Source organism: Neovison vison, chromosome 6 (assembly GCF_020171115.1).
Source record: "Neovison vison isolate M4711 chromosome 6, ASM_NN_V1, whole genome shotgun sequence".
NCBI lineage: Eukaryota > Metazoa > Chordata > Mammalia > Carnivora > Mustelidae > Neogale > Neogale vison.
This window is the reverse complement of record NC_058096.1, coordinates 191,713,684-191,726,269: the sequence shown is the minus strand read 5'-3', so window position 1 is coordinate 191,726,269 and position 12,586 is coordinate 191,713,684. Positions and strand designations below refer to the sequence as shown.

Here is a 12,586-nt window from a genome sequence, read left to right as displayed (position 1 = left end):
GTGCTAAATCACATGGAAACTTCTGGTAAATACCTCTGCCTGGGTCCTTTCCCCCACAGATTCTGGGGCCATTGTTTGGACGTGAGGTACAGGCAAGATTTTTAAAGCTTTCCAGGTGATTCTAATGCGCAGTGAGGGCTTGGAGTACTGATGTAGTCATAGTCCCAGGAAGAGAGAGGCCCAGACTTCCCTCAGATCATGTGGGGAGTTAGTGATACAGAACAGCCCTGACATCACACTTTCTTCCGTGATGCCATGTCGTCGCAAAGTTCCGGGGTTGAGCTGCGGAAATACTAGATGGTGGTATTATTAGAGTTGTGCATCCAAATTACTTAGGAACTCTTTTAAACTTGCTTTCACCTCTCCTTGCTCCTCCCAGAGCAACTGAATCTCTTGGTGGAACCCCAGCACACAAATTTTGAAAAAGCCCTGGGTGGCAATTTTGACATGTATCCCAGTCTGAGAACTAGCCAGGTCCATCAAATATTACCTGTGGTTCCTTGAACAAGTTACTTGACCTCTTTGACCCTCAGTGTCTTCATCTGCAAAATGGGGCTACATACCTAATTCTCATTCTTCAGTTTTGTAGTTCAAAAGTCATTTCTCCTAGAAAGCCATGAATAGGCTGAATAGGCTTTCAGAGGAAGCCATTCACCCACCTTCCCGGGAAATTCTTTGTTGGAGAACACCCTAAACTTCTCCTTTGTAACACTGACCATAGTTCATTGATCAAATAGTATGAACCTTGACACATTGTTTTTGAATGAAGGAATAAATACGTGATAATGATTAAATATATGTGTAATGGATTACTCGCTTTCTGTCTCCACCACCATGGATGAGCTAAGCGGTTGAGCTGTCTCATTCACGGTTGTGTCCACTGTGCCTGGTGTAAGGCTAGCATTCAACAAACTTTGGCTGAACAAAGAAAAAGCTGAGCAAATGACTGATATCTCAGAGGCACCTGGCACATACCCACAGTAAATGGAACATGCAACAAAATGTTAGCTATTACAACAATTACCTTCAGATAGGCCCAGTGTCCTGCCTGAAGGCACACAACAGAGCTGAGACTTGAAATCTGTTCTCTGGACTGGCAGCCTCATTTTAAATCCATGATGTCCATCTGCCTTAAGGTTTTCATACGGTGGGAGGGAACCAGGAAAAAGCAGCAGGCTGTGTTTGCCCACTAGAATGAGCTGGAAACCCAGTGGGTTCTTGCACACTTCCAGCCTCCACTCTGCAATCCATGCATGCACACACATTTGCAGACGATAGTGACTCTGGGCAAGGAGCCTTGTGGTCTTCTCTTGAGAATGCTTTGGATCATAAGCTGCTTGAGAGCAGTAACCATAGTTTTGGCTTCCAACACAAGATAGACCCATGAGAACTCTATTATTTGTTCATGACAGATTTGAGGTTACAACATTGTATTGATCCCCACACCATAGGTCCAAATACCTGTGATGATCCCCAGATTTCCCCACCGGCCTTCCTGCTGGGATGGGGGGAAGCTGATGACTAGAGGGGTACAAGGAAGAGGTGAAATTCATGTTATTGGCTGCATATGCATACATTGCAAGAGGGAGTTCAGAATAAGACTAGGGGTGGGTGTTTCTGAAAATAACTCTGGATGATCCCCTGTCTCTCTGTCTACACTAGCATGGAAAGCAAGTGCTCTTCAAATTTTCATTTTAATAGCTTTCATTTAGTTAGATGTTTCTGCACTCCAGATGTTATGCCAAGTACTTTATAGACAGAATATTATTTCATTCTCCTGACTCTGAGCGGTTGAAATCATCACTGTCAGTCTTTTGCAAAGGAGAACACGGAGGCTGAGAATAGTTTGCTAAAGACTACAGTCACCAGGATGAGCCAAGACCAGCACTGGAAGTGGGCCTGATGGCTCTGAAACCTTAATTCATTTGCCAAATATTTACTGAACAGTACTATGGGCCATGTTGTTTTCTAGATGCAAAGTATATATTATAGATGAAGGCCAAAGTCCTTGTGGGACTTGAGTTCTGTCTGGAGGAGACAAACCATAAATAATGAACCTCAACATGCAATAAATTATGCAATCTGTTAGAAAGTGATGGTGCTATGGGAAAGCTAGGACAGTGCAAAATGATGGGAAGGGGATTGGAAGGATGTGTGGCGTGTGGGAGAAAGTGTCTGTGATAGAAGTTTGTTACTTTAAATAGGGTGATCAAGACAAGCCTCAGTGACAAAGCCACATGTGAAGAAATAAGGAAAACTTTAAAAAGTTCTAAACTATGCTATGTTCATTCTGCCCCTCCCACCAAAAAAGGGGATGGATGGATGAGCAAAGCACTAGAGATTCACACTGCTACGTCTCAGATGTGGTGCTAAGTGTTTATCTATAGTGTGTCATCAAATCCTCACGATGACCCTGTGATCATGATATCAACTGTTCTTCAGCTGTGAAAATGGAGACTCAAAAAGGATACAAAATATTGTCCAAAATTATTTAGTGCCTAAGTGATGGGACTGGGATTTCCACTTAGCTCCTCCAACTCCAAAGCCCATGCTCTTCTGATGACCACGATGATGATGAAGAGTGTGCAGTGGTGGGGTGGTGGGTGCGGTGAGCAGGAGGCACAGCACTGAGCCCATCCCTCACTTGGGAAAGTCACCCTGCATCACTGCCCACAAGGACAGGGCTACTCTGAGGCTGGGTGTCCCCTGGTGGTGTAGGTAGCATGGTTGGCTGTGGAGTGCTCTCCCAAGTCATATCAATAACATAGGTCCTCTTTTTTTTTCCCCCATGTGGTTTGAAATCTATTTCTTTAGCCATTGGAACAGACAGATGTAAAGAAGCAGTTCCTGAAGAGCTATCCTATCTGCAAATATCAGAAAACTCGATTTCTCAAAACTCCCCAGGAGGGCTGCTCTTCCACAGAGGACCAGTGGCACCCCCAGACACAGCAGGCCAGAGGCTCAGTATCTTTCTAGGGTGCTTTCATAAACTTGATGGGCTCTTGTTCTTGACTGAGAAAGTGTGGCTCTCATAAATGATCTCCACTGAGTCTGGCCTCATTTGCTTACACTGTAGTTCCTCTTTCCCATGGAGATGAGTAGCGCAATAGTCTAAGGGGTCTTACTTGCGGAATGCAGGTCTACCAGCCTACAATGTACTTTGTCTCCCTCCAGGATCATGAGGCTGGTGATAAGAGTCATGCCAAATGATATCCATTTGGAAGCATACAAGCAAAAGAGGCGGGCCACTTGAGTGACTTTGATCACTCAATAACCAGCCCACAGAGACAAAGAGGAATGTGTGTGAAATGACTGACATGTGCGTGCTTTGAAAGCAACAGCACTATGAGATATACTCTGGAGATCTTGAGGAAGAGAAGAAGGTGCTAGAGTTCTTTCTGGGAAGCCCAGAGTTTCCCAGCCTCTGTCCATCCTTTGACCCAAAGCCAACCCAAAAGCATAGATTCTGTCCTTCTCACCCACTGTACATGCATATATCAAATGTTCATATATAATAATGACAACTAGTATTTGTTAACACATTTTTATGTTTTGAAAGCATAACTCATGGGCATTGAGGTGTCTTATCGCACTGAAGTGATAAAGTGATAAAGTTCAATGACTTCTCAAGGTCAGAGCTGGTGAATGATGGGAGTATAACTCAAGCCCCAGGACCTTGAGTCACATTCTCATGTTTCTCCTCCCTGACTAGGAAAGGGTGTTTGGTACCACATTCATTCATGATAAGAACAGTAGGATCACACTGTACCTGTCTCTCCTTCCTGTGTCTCTGCTTACACAGGGTCTCTAGTTTCTCTTCTCCTCTCCCTTCCCCTTCTATTCCCTTCCCTGCCCTGCCCTGCTCTGCCCTGCTCTTTCCTTCCTGTCTCTCTCTCCCCACCCCCCTTCCTCCCTCCCTCTTTCTCTGTCTTTCCCTCTTAACTTGGATTTAAATGTGGTAAATGTGCAGAAAGGCTCCATTACAAGGTGGTCTGACCTACAACATGATCCTGGGGCAGAAAGCCCAAGAGGGGCACTGCAATGAAACTTAGTAAGTTACTTTGGAGCCCGAGCTGGCTGCATGTGCTGTTGCCTCACAGGAGGTAAAATTCTCATGAGATGTCGCATCTCCTAACACCTAACAGTGTGGGCTCACATGGAGGGTGAGTAGATCCAGGTCACTCAGAGTCAAGGCCAAACCCCTACTCCCTCAGGGCCGTTCCTGGCGAATCCTTCATATTCATCACACTTTGATGCAGTTGCCTGCCCAACATCCGTCTCCCCACTTGACTGAGGTATGTAGGGCATAAGGACTGTAAGAACGGTGTCTGCTTTGTTAGCACTGTCCCCTTGGTTCATAGCACAGTGTCAGGCCTTGAGTAAGCTCTCACAAATATGTGGGGAGTAAATAAATGAACGAATAATGAAGGACCGATGGAATAACAATAGCTTAATATGTCATTCTCTTCAGGAGCACTTGCATTTTGAACGAAGATTCTAATCAAGGATTCCTCTCAAGCACGTGAGAATTCTCACATGGAAGGAATTCCACCTGGAAGGCCTATTCTGGAGTGAGGGTGAGAAGGATTGCATCTTTCCAGCATCTCTCAAATGGTACCCAGCAGTTACCTTGATATTAAATCAGTCTCATCACCAAACCTAAGAGTGGTTGGACCTCAATGAACAGGGATTTTGAGGAAGCTGAGGAAAAATTTTTTAAAAAGGCAGCCGGATTTGACTTCATTCCACCCAGATGTCCTTTCTGTGAGCCTCTGATTATTCTATCCTCAATGTAGAGCAAACGTGTAGAGGTCTTGAGTCACAGCCTAGAAGGCCAAATTCTTATGGGGCAATAAAAATCTGAACCAAATGCTGGCCCTGCTGGGTCCGTCTGTTATTGGAATTAAGTGCCCCTTTTCATTTTATTCAAACTGAAGAAACTTTCTGGCAGGGTGTCTGGTTTCAAACAGAAATGTCAGCCAAGGGCTCATGAGGCCAAGATCCTAGCAAACTTGAATCAATTTACGCTTTGGGTAAAACTTCATATGGAATTTAGTGGTCTGGTGGGTCCATTTGTTAAATGTTCTTCATTTGCATGTCCTGGACTAAACCCCTGCATGGAGCTGTGTATAAAATTAGCCTTAGAGACCAAAGTAATCTCTTCTACCCAAAGTGAGGATACCTCTGTAGATGAGTGTGAAGGGCCTACGAGAGTGATTTTCATCACCAAGAGCAGAAAGGAATGTGAACATGTTCCAAGCTTGATTCAAATGTTGATCTGATATAGTCATAATTAACCCTATTTGTAATAATAACAACAATAACATTTATTGGATGTTTAATATATGCCAGGTTCTATGCTATGCACCTAACATTTATTGACCCATTAATTCTTCTGATGATTCTACCAAGTAGGTTTTATTATTTGCTCTAGAACATAGAAAATGAAACAAAGAAAGAGAGGTTCAGAAAAGTGCCCAGCTTTCAAGACAGCAAAGGTCAGGATTGAAAGCTGGACCGTTTGCCTTCAGAACTTTTGCCCTTCATGTTGATCAGGGACTGGTTGGGTAATGAATCCAACAGGCATTAATGTAAGTAAGATGCTTATGGCAGATTTCATTGGAATTTTATACCCCATCTGTCATTTTTTAGAACCCTATTTTGGCGGCAAACACAGATGAGCCACACAGTAGAACTTGGTTTTCTCTTCAGTTGTTGGTATAAAGTGAAAGCCCTGGGATCATTAACTGAAAAATCCAGGCTTCAAATGCTTTTGCTTTGTACCAACACACTGATACGGGTCAAGAGGCCCCATGTTCTCTGGGACGTTGAAGAAATGTTTAAGTTACTTTTTTGCACTCTTAGCATGGGATGGAGATACAACCAGGGACTGTCCAGGACTCCAGTGGCTTTGAAGATCAGAATGAAGCACAACATGGCCAAAAGGAGATGCCGTGATAGGAGATTGGCAGGCCTCAACCATCCACTAAATGATTCACAACTATACACTTGCTCTTTGCATCAAGCTTGAATCAAACCAAACCTAATCAACAAATATATGAAAAGATACCCAGCTCCAGCAATATAGATGGAAATGTAAATTAAATTATATTTTTCACATATCATTTTGGCAAAAATTTCCAAGTTTGATAATATCAATCATAGCAATGGTGAGCGGAAACAGGTCTGTTCTGCTGATGAAAGTGTGAATTGGAACAGCCATCCTGTAAAGCATTTTGGAAGTATTAAAAATGTACACCACCTGTGAGCTAGCAATTCTGTTTTATACATATTTATAAGAATGTTCATTGCATCATCATTCATGCTATCAAAAAGTTAAAGATAGCTGAAATGTAATACATCCAAACCATGGAAGGTTATAGAGCTCATAAAACGACACATATTTACGTACTAACAATAAAAAATGCTTAAGACATACTGTTAATTTGAAATATCCACACAGTATGGTATTATCCAATGATATTACTACACCCCTCCCCCACCCCCCACTGAAAGGAATGGAAAAACACACACCAAAGGGCACCTAGGTGGCTCGGTCTGTAGAACACCCGACTCTTGGTTTCGGCTCGGGTCATGATCTCAGTATTGTGAGATGAGCCCTGAGTGTGCTGGGGTCTGTGCTCTGAGAGGGTCTTCCCAAGACACCTGTCCCTCTGCCCCTCCCCCATGCACATGCGCCTGAGTGCGCTCTCTAAAATAAATAAATAAATCTTTAAAAATAAAGAAAAATACACACCACGCTCAGATTACATTAGCCCTGGGGAAGCTCTAGGAGTCAAGAGCAGCGGTCACAGGTTCTGTCTATCATTCACTCATTCACCAAATTATTATCTAGCATCTTCTGTATTAGGCACCGACGATATTTTGTGATCAAGAAAACACAAAAATCCTCGCAACCATTATACCTACGTTGCAGCATTACTGTTTTGTTAGACATGTTTTTAGAACAAGAATGTACTTACATACGACTTGGGTAATTAAAAATAAGTAAAAATAAAAGCAAATTTAAAATAAGTAAAAATAAAAGTCTCATCTGGGGCAAGTCAGTTTTAGCATCTATAAAATGGGAGAAGGATTTGCTAGCTGATCTGTAAAGCAAATTTAAAAGCAAATTTAAACACTTTTCTATTAACAAAATTTCAAGTGACCACTTTGGCCTTTGAGAACCTTTCAAATAGTTCCAACCATAATTGTGTATTGATGACTGCCATGTGGCTAATGTAATTCCTCGAATAGCCCCCCTCGGATGGTTGGCACAGACAGGGTATAGTGATAATTACACGTAGCACTTGGACTCACACAAAGGTCCAATCTTTCTATGAGCATTTTTGGGACATCATTAGGCACAAAGTAGGAGTAAACCCCAATCTGATTACACCTATAGTCACCAAAAGACATGGTCTTAGCACCACTATTCATAATAGCCCCAATCTGGAAACTACCTAAATGTCTGTCAACAATTGAAAAGATAAATAGTCTGCTTTATTTACAGAAAAATATTATACAGAAATGAAAATCTATGCATTATAACTACATGCAACAACATGGAAGAATCCCCCCGACATGGAGTTGAATGAAGGAATCCTTTTGTGAGAGTAACACACAACCTAATTCCATTTGTATGATCTTCAATAACAGGCAAAATGACACATGACACCAGAAAGCCAGAAAGCAGGACAGTGGTTATCTTTGGAGGGGAGCAGCAGCTAGGGTGCATTACAGAGGCTCAGGGGTATAACAGAGATGTTCGGCTTCTTGCCCAGGTTATATGGGTACATTTCATATATGAAAATTTGTTGAGTTTTACAATTATAATTTGTGACTTCCTTAATAGTATATTCTACTTCCATCAATCATTTACCAAAAGAAAAAAATTAAAACCTAAAACCCTGAAATCCAATCTGTTGCATGAATCTCATCTGGGGCAAGTCAGTTTTAGCATCTATAAAATGGGAGAAGGATTTGCTAGCTGATCTGTAAAGACCTTTCCAAATGCATAGTTCTGTGTAAAACCTCTTCCATTCCAATAATCAACTTCTAAAGCAATAGGAAAATAAAAACAGAGAATAAGCCTGGGGTCATTTACTATTTGAATTTGTAGAAGGCTTACGGAATCACACTATCCCATTTTCGAAGCATTTTGTTGTAACTTAAAGACACAATTAACGAACAAGAGAAATTCTGTCTTCCAGGAAAATGCATGGAGCTAATTCTTTCACAAAGATAAATGTGAATATGCCAAATGCTGCTTCTGCCAAGCCTCTTCCTATCATGCCAATTCACAAGCCCTGGGATGGGAGAGTCAGCAGTTACAGAGGTGGGGCTGTTCCTGGTAGGAAGGAGGCAGCTACTGTGCTCACGACCTACCGCTGTTTGAATAGGCACTTCCTCTACGAGGGGAATTCGTTTGTAATTTTCCTCTTACTGCTACTGGAAGTCCTTGAATGGCAACATCACAGCTTGTACCCATTCACAACAGGAAAGTTTGACATCCGTAGACACTCTTGGCACAAGAGGAGGAAAAGTCCAGTCCTGTGTGTCAGTTTCTATATTAGAACCAGGAAAGTAATTTCTATAGCGTAGACCATGCTGTAATCTTCACGCAAAATGTTGGGCTCTAAGCAGGGAAACTTTTCCTATTTGTATTCAAGCCTCACTGACATTTGCAAGGCAGGACCTCAAGGAGGGACTTGAGGGACCCCAATAGACACCAACTAACTGTACTGGTTCTAACCCCAAGGAAAGGTGCTTTGAAAGTGGGATACAACTTCTAGCAAATGCGCTCATTGTAAGGTATGGGTACTGTTCTGTCTAAGAGAGCTGGGTCTCATGTGAAGGGTGTATTCTCAGAGGAACGCTGAATTTAGCAGCTGAAAATAGGTAAGCACAAAATCTGAGAGGGGGCTTAGGGCATCTAGATCAGCTCTTCTCAAATGATCACGGGTGAAGAGCCAGTTTTATTGTTTGATTTCACTTTGTTTGGTTAATTATTTCTAAGCATTCACTGGTCAATACATTTTTTAAAAATACAATAAAAATGAATGTTTGAAAATGGAATAAGGAGACAGGCAACATAGAAGCCCCGATTTCTGATGACTAGTTTCAACAGAAATTATTCTGTTCAATGGCTAGAAAGGTTCATAAATGCTTTCTTGTTGATCTGGGTGCTAGTCAAATAAATGTATTTAGTTCATGAAAATGTGTTGAGCTGTATGCAGTCTATCCACGTATTTACTGCTAACACGTGGTGGTCTGCGGATTTCTGGACCATGGCTCACTGGGTGCTTTCTCATTCTCCCAAGGGTGTTTTTCTTTGAGAACAGAGAATTAACACAATGGCCAGACTAGGGGAAAGGACCTGGGGACAGGATATTGTGATAACAAAGGCAACTCAAGAGGATGGAAGAACGGGAAAGAAAGTAAATTTCTCTCAGAAAACAAGATTTTGATGATGAAGCAACTTTTGGTGATGATGGTAGAAACCTGCTGTTTTCCTAAGAGAGGACCCAAGAGCATCAGTAAACAATCAAATGGATTCTGTAGAAGGACGCCCTGAGATCTCTGCTCATTGTGTGTGACTAATCCAGATACTAATCAACAAGTACGCACCACGTGGCATACTAAAGTTCTCATTCAGGTCAACGAGAGGACACTGGGCAGGTAAAGCGTCACTACTTTCCATTCATTTCCTATTCACAAACTGCAGATGGAAAACCGATTTTTACAGCATCAATTTTCCTGTTTCACCCAAATACCAAATATAGGAGCTCATGTCGATATAATCACAGGTAATGATTCTTGAAAGCAAATTTAGAATGAGGGACAATTACAACAAAACATTAGGGGAATAAATTGTAAAACTATTTAAAGTCACAGTAATAATTTCTCACCGAAGCAAGCCAACTCTTCTCATATTGTTTCAGTATTTTGGAAAAGAGAGACTTAAGTAGGTAAGACACAAGACTGAAATCCTACAAGCATTTTAGTTTCCAGTCCAAGGCAGCTGTTGGGTGATATCACCAGTGTGAGAACAGCCATGTGTGGAGAGAATTAGCAGATGAAAAGCAAGTAAACTCGATACGGGATGTGTAAATGTGCTTTCTCGTCTCTTTCAATTCTCCTTATAGATGGATACACCTAAAAGTGAACTTACATATGTGGATGTTTATACGAAGCATAAAGGCCATAAGAAAGAGCCTGGGACATGTAAAACAGTGGAGGAAGATAAACATTCCACGATTCAGATCACGTTGCTGCCTCAAATCATAGAGTCCCTAAGGAAATAGCTAGAAGGGCTATTCAACTCTCAACTTCCTTCCAAGGAATAAAGAGTTTGCTATCAGTGAAGGAAGTGCCAAAAAAGAAAAAAAAAAAAGAAAAGAAAGAAAGAAAAGAAAAGAAATAAAGTCCATTTGTGTCACACTAACAACTTTCTTCAGAGTGAACATGGAGTTCATAAAGTTTTGGCTGTTAGTGGGCACAGATGGCCTTGGGGGTTTGATTCTTGGGGGTTAGGTTCTTCACAAGGACTGTGGGAAACCTGAGGAGATCAAATTAGACACCCACTGATGAGAAAGTGTTGTGACATCAGAGTTTTATTTGCAACGAGTGGCAGGGTCAGCTCCTCCATGGTACCTGAGGTGAACTGAGAAAAACGAAATCCCTGAAAGCACGTTTGGAAATGATTTCACTGGAGACAGACCCGAGACAGCAACTGCTGGAAGGGAGGAGGCGAGGACAGCAAGCAAACCAAAGTGAGACTCTGTAATTGAGACGACCTGCGGGGACAAATGGAAAAAGAACTAACTTGCCTGCCTCAGACAAAACAACCTTCAAAGGCTACCTTCCTCCTCGCTGGTGGGGTAAAGTCTCTTGGAATAACTACCAATGCATGATACATATTTAAAACTCTCCTTTCTGGGTTTCTAATTTTCAGAGAGGCAGCTTCCTGCAAACTCCAGTAATGAATGTAAGCCGATGCTCCTTTGGGGGGGTTGTCAAGACAATCTAAGAACAAGCCATTTCAGAGGAACAAACTTCACAGCCGGAGGTCATTTCCACTGCATGATGTGCTTTCCTTGAAGATGTCATCGTTGCACTCTTAACCGGTGGGGTCATTATGTTACTTACCTCATCAGGGAAATCATTGTTTAAAAACTGAATGTAAACGGTGAAATAGTTTTCTACTTATCTTTTCCAGGATAATAGCTTCCCTCCCCCACTTCCCACCACAGAAGGGTTAGGCCCATGTGGGTGATGAATTGCTCCGAGAGCCTGACAGTCCCAGAGAGAGGGATGAGAGTAAAAATAACTAGCTGATTACCAATAGGGAGCAAATTGGCCACTTGAGAATCCAGTGGCTAGAATGACAAATGAGAAAATGAAAATCCTCATCAAGAGACTAGACTTTCTGATTAGTCCAAGTGCTGATGACCACTTTTCATGCCGCTTCCTCCCTGCTGGGTGATGATTTACATCTGATTGGGCATCATCTTGTATTTGGGGCAGTCATTTCCAAAAGGGTGTTTGGAAGACTTTGAAGTACTTAATTATAACCAGGAGGCATTTGGGGGCTGAGCCGCGAAATGGAAGATGCTCTGTCTTGGGCTGTGGAATGTTCATTTATAGAAGGAGCCCCTGTCTGGTTGGTTTGGTCTGGTTTTTCATTCCATCACCCCATAAGGCAGCCTTCCAAGGTTTTCTGGACTCTAGAAGAAAATAAAAATGAGAGTATTCTTGGCTAAGGGATCCACATGTGAGGCTGATTCAAGAATTTCAATATGTGGATAGACTGGGCTTTCTGTTAATAGTCAATTACTAAAAATAAAAATAGTTTGGGAATTCTTTGAAGGGAGGCCATTTTTACCGGCCACGATTGGAACAAATTCATCAAGTGTGGGAGGGTATAGTTGTCCTCAAAGAGCTAAATATATCAGGGGTGCTAAGTCATATACGCTTGATGAAATAGAATAGGACCATCAACCATTAATCCCCCATTTGGGCATAGCCATAGGAGCTATAGGAAGGAGAGAAAGAGGGGGATGTGAAGTTAGGTAATAAGGTTAGGATTCACAGAGAAAGTTGAAAAGACCCAGGCGTTGAAAGATGGAGAGAACTATAGTAAATTTCTTGGTGAGAACTGCTTGAATGAACAATGGTACTGGGTTTTTTGTTTGTTTGTTCCTTTTAATGAGTTGCTGTGGAGTGAACTGAATGGCTTGTCTTGAGCAAAGGGGTCTAGAAAGATGAGTCTGAACGTAAGTCTTCCATGCATGCATGGACCCACGATACCAGGCAGGGAATTACCTTTGGTCTTAAGAGCCCTGGAGGAACATTAAAGATTGTGAGTAGAGCTAGAACTGTGTTAGAGGTCTGCTATCTTCATCTGATGAAAAGAAATCTCAAAACAATGTTCTCTGGAACTTCACCAACAGGTATGATGAACAGATTAGAGTGCCATTTTGATTCTTCTTTGGTTTTCACACTTGTGCTATGGAAGAGAAGGATAAATATCACAGTGCCTGGCATACAGAAAAAAAAATTTTTTTTTGAAGATTTTATTTAT

The 12,586-nt window shown here is 41.9% G+C and overlaps 1 long non-coding RNA gene across 3 annotated transcripts in view; it reads left to right on the top strand.

Moving 5' to 3' along the window:
- Window positions 1–12,586, top strand: part of LOC122909289 — a 311,611-nt gene that overhangs the window by 249,652 nt on the left and 49,373 nt on the right. For 2 of the 3 annotated variants that reach the window (XR_006385116.1, XR_006385115.1), the window contains exon 4: window positions 4,472–4,577. This is a non-coding gene — a long non-coding RNA (uncharacterized LOC122909289). Of the gene's footprint in view, window positions 1–4,471; window positions 4,659–12,586 lie in introns of those variants that run through there. The other variant, XR_006385114.1, reaches the window with a different exon arrangement.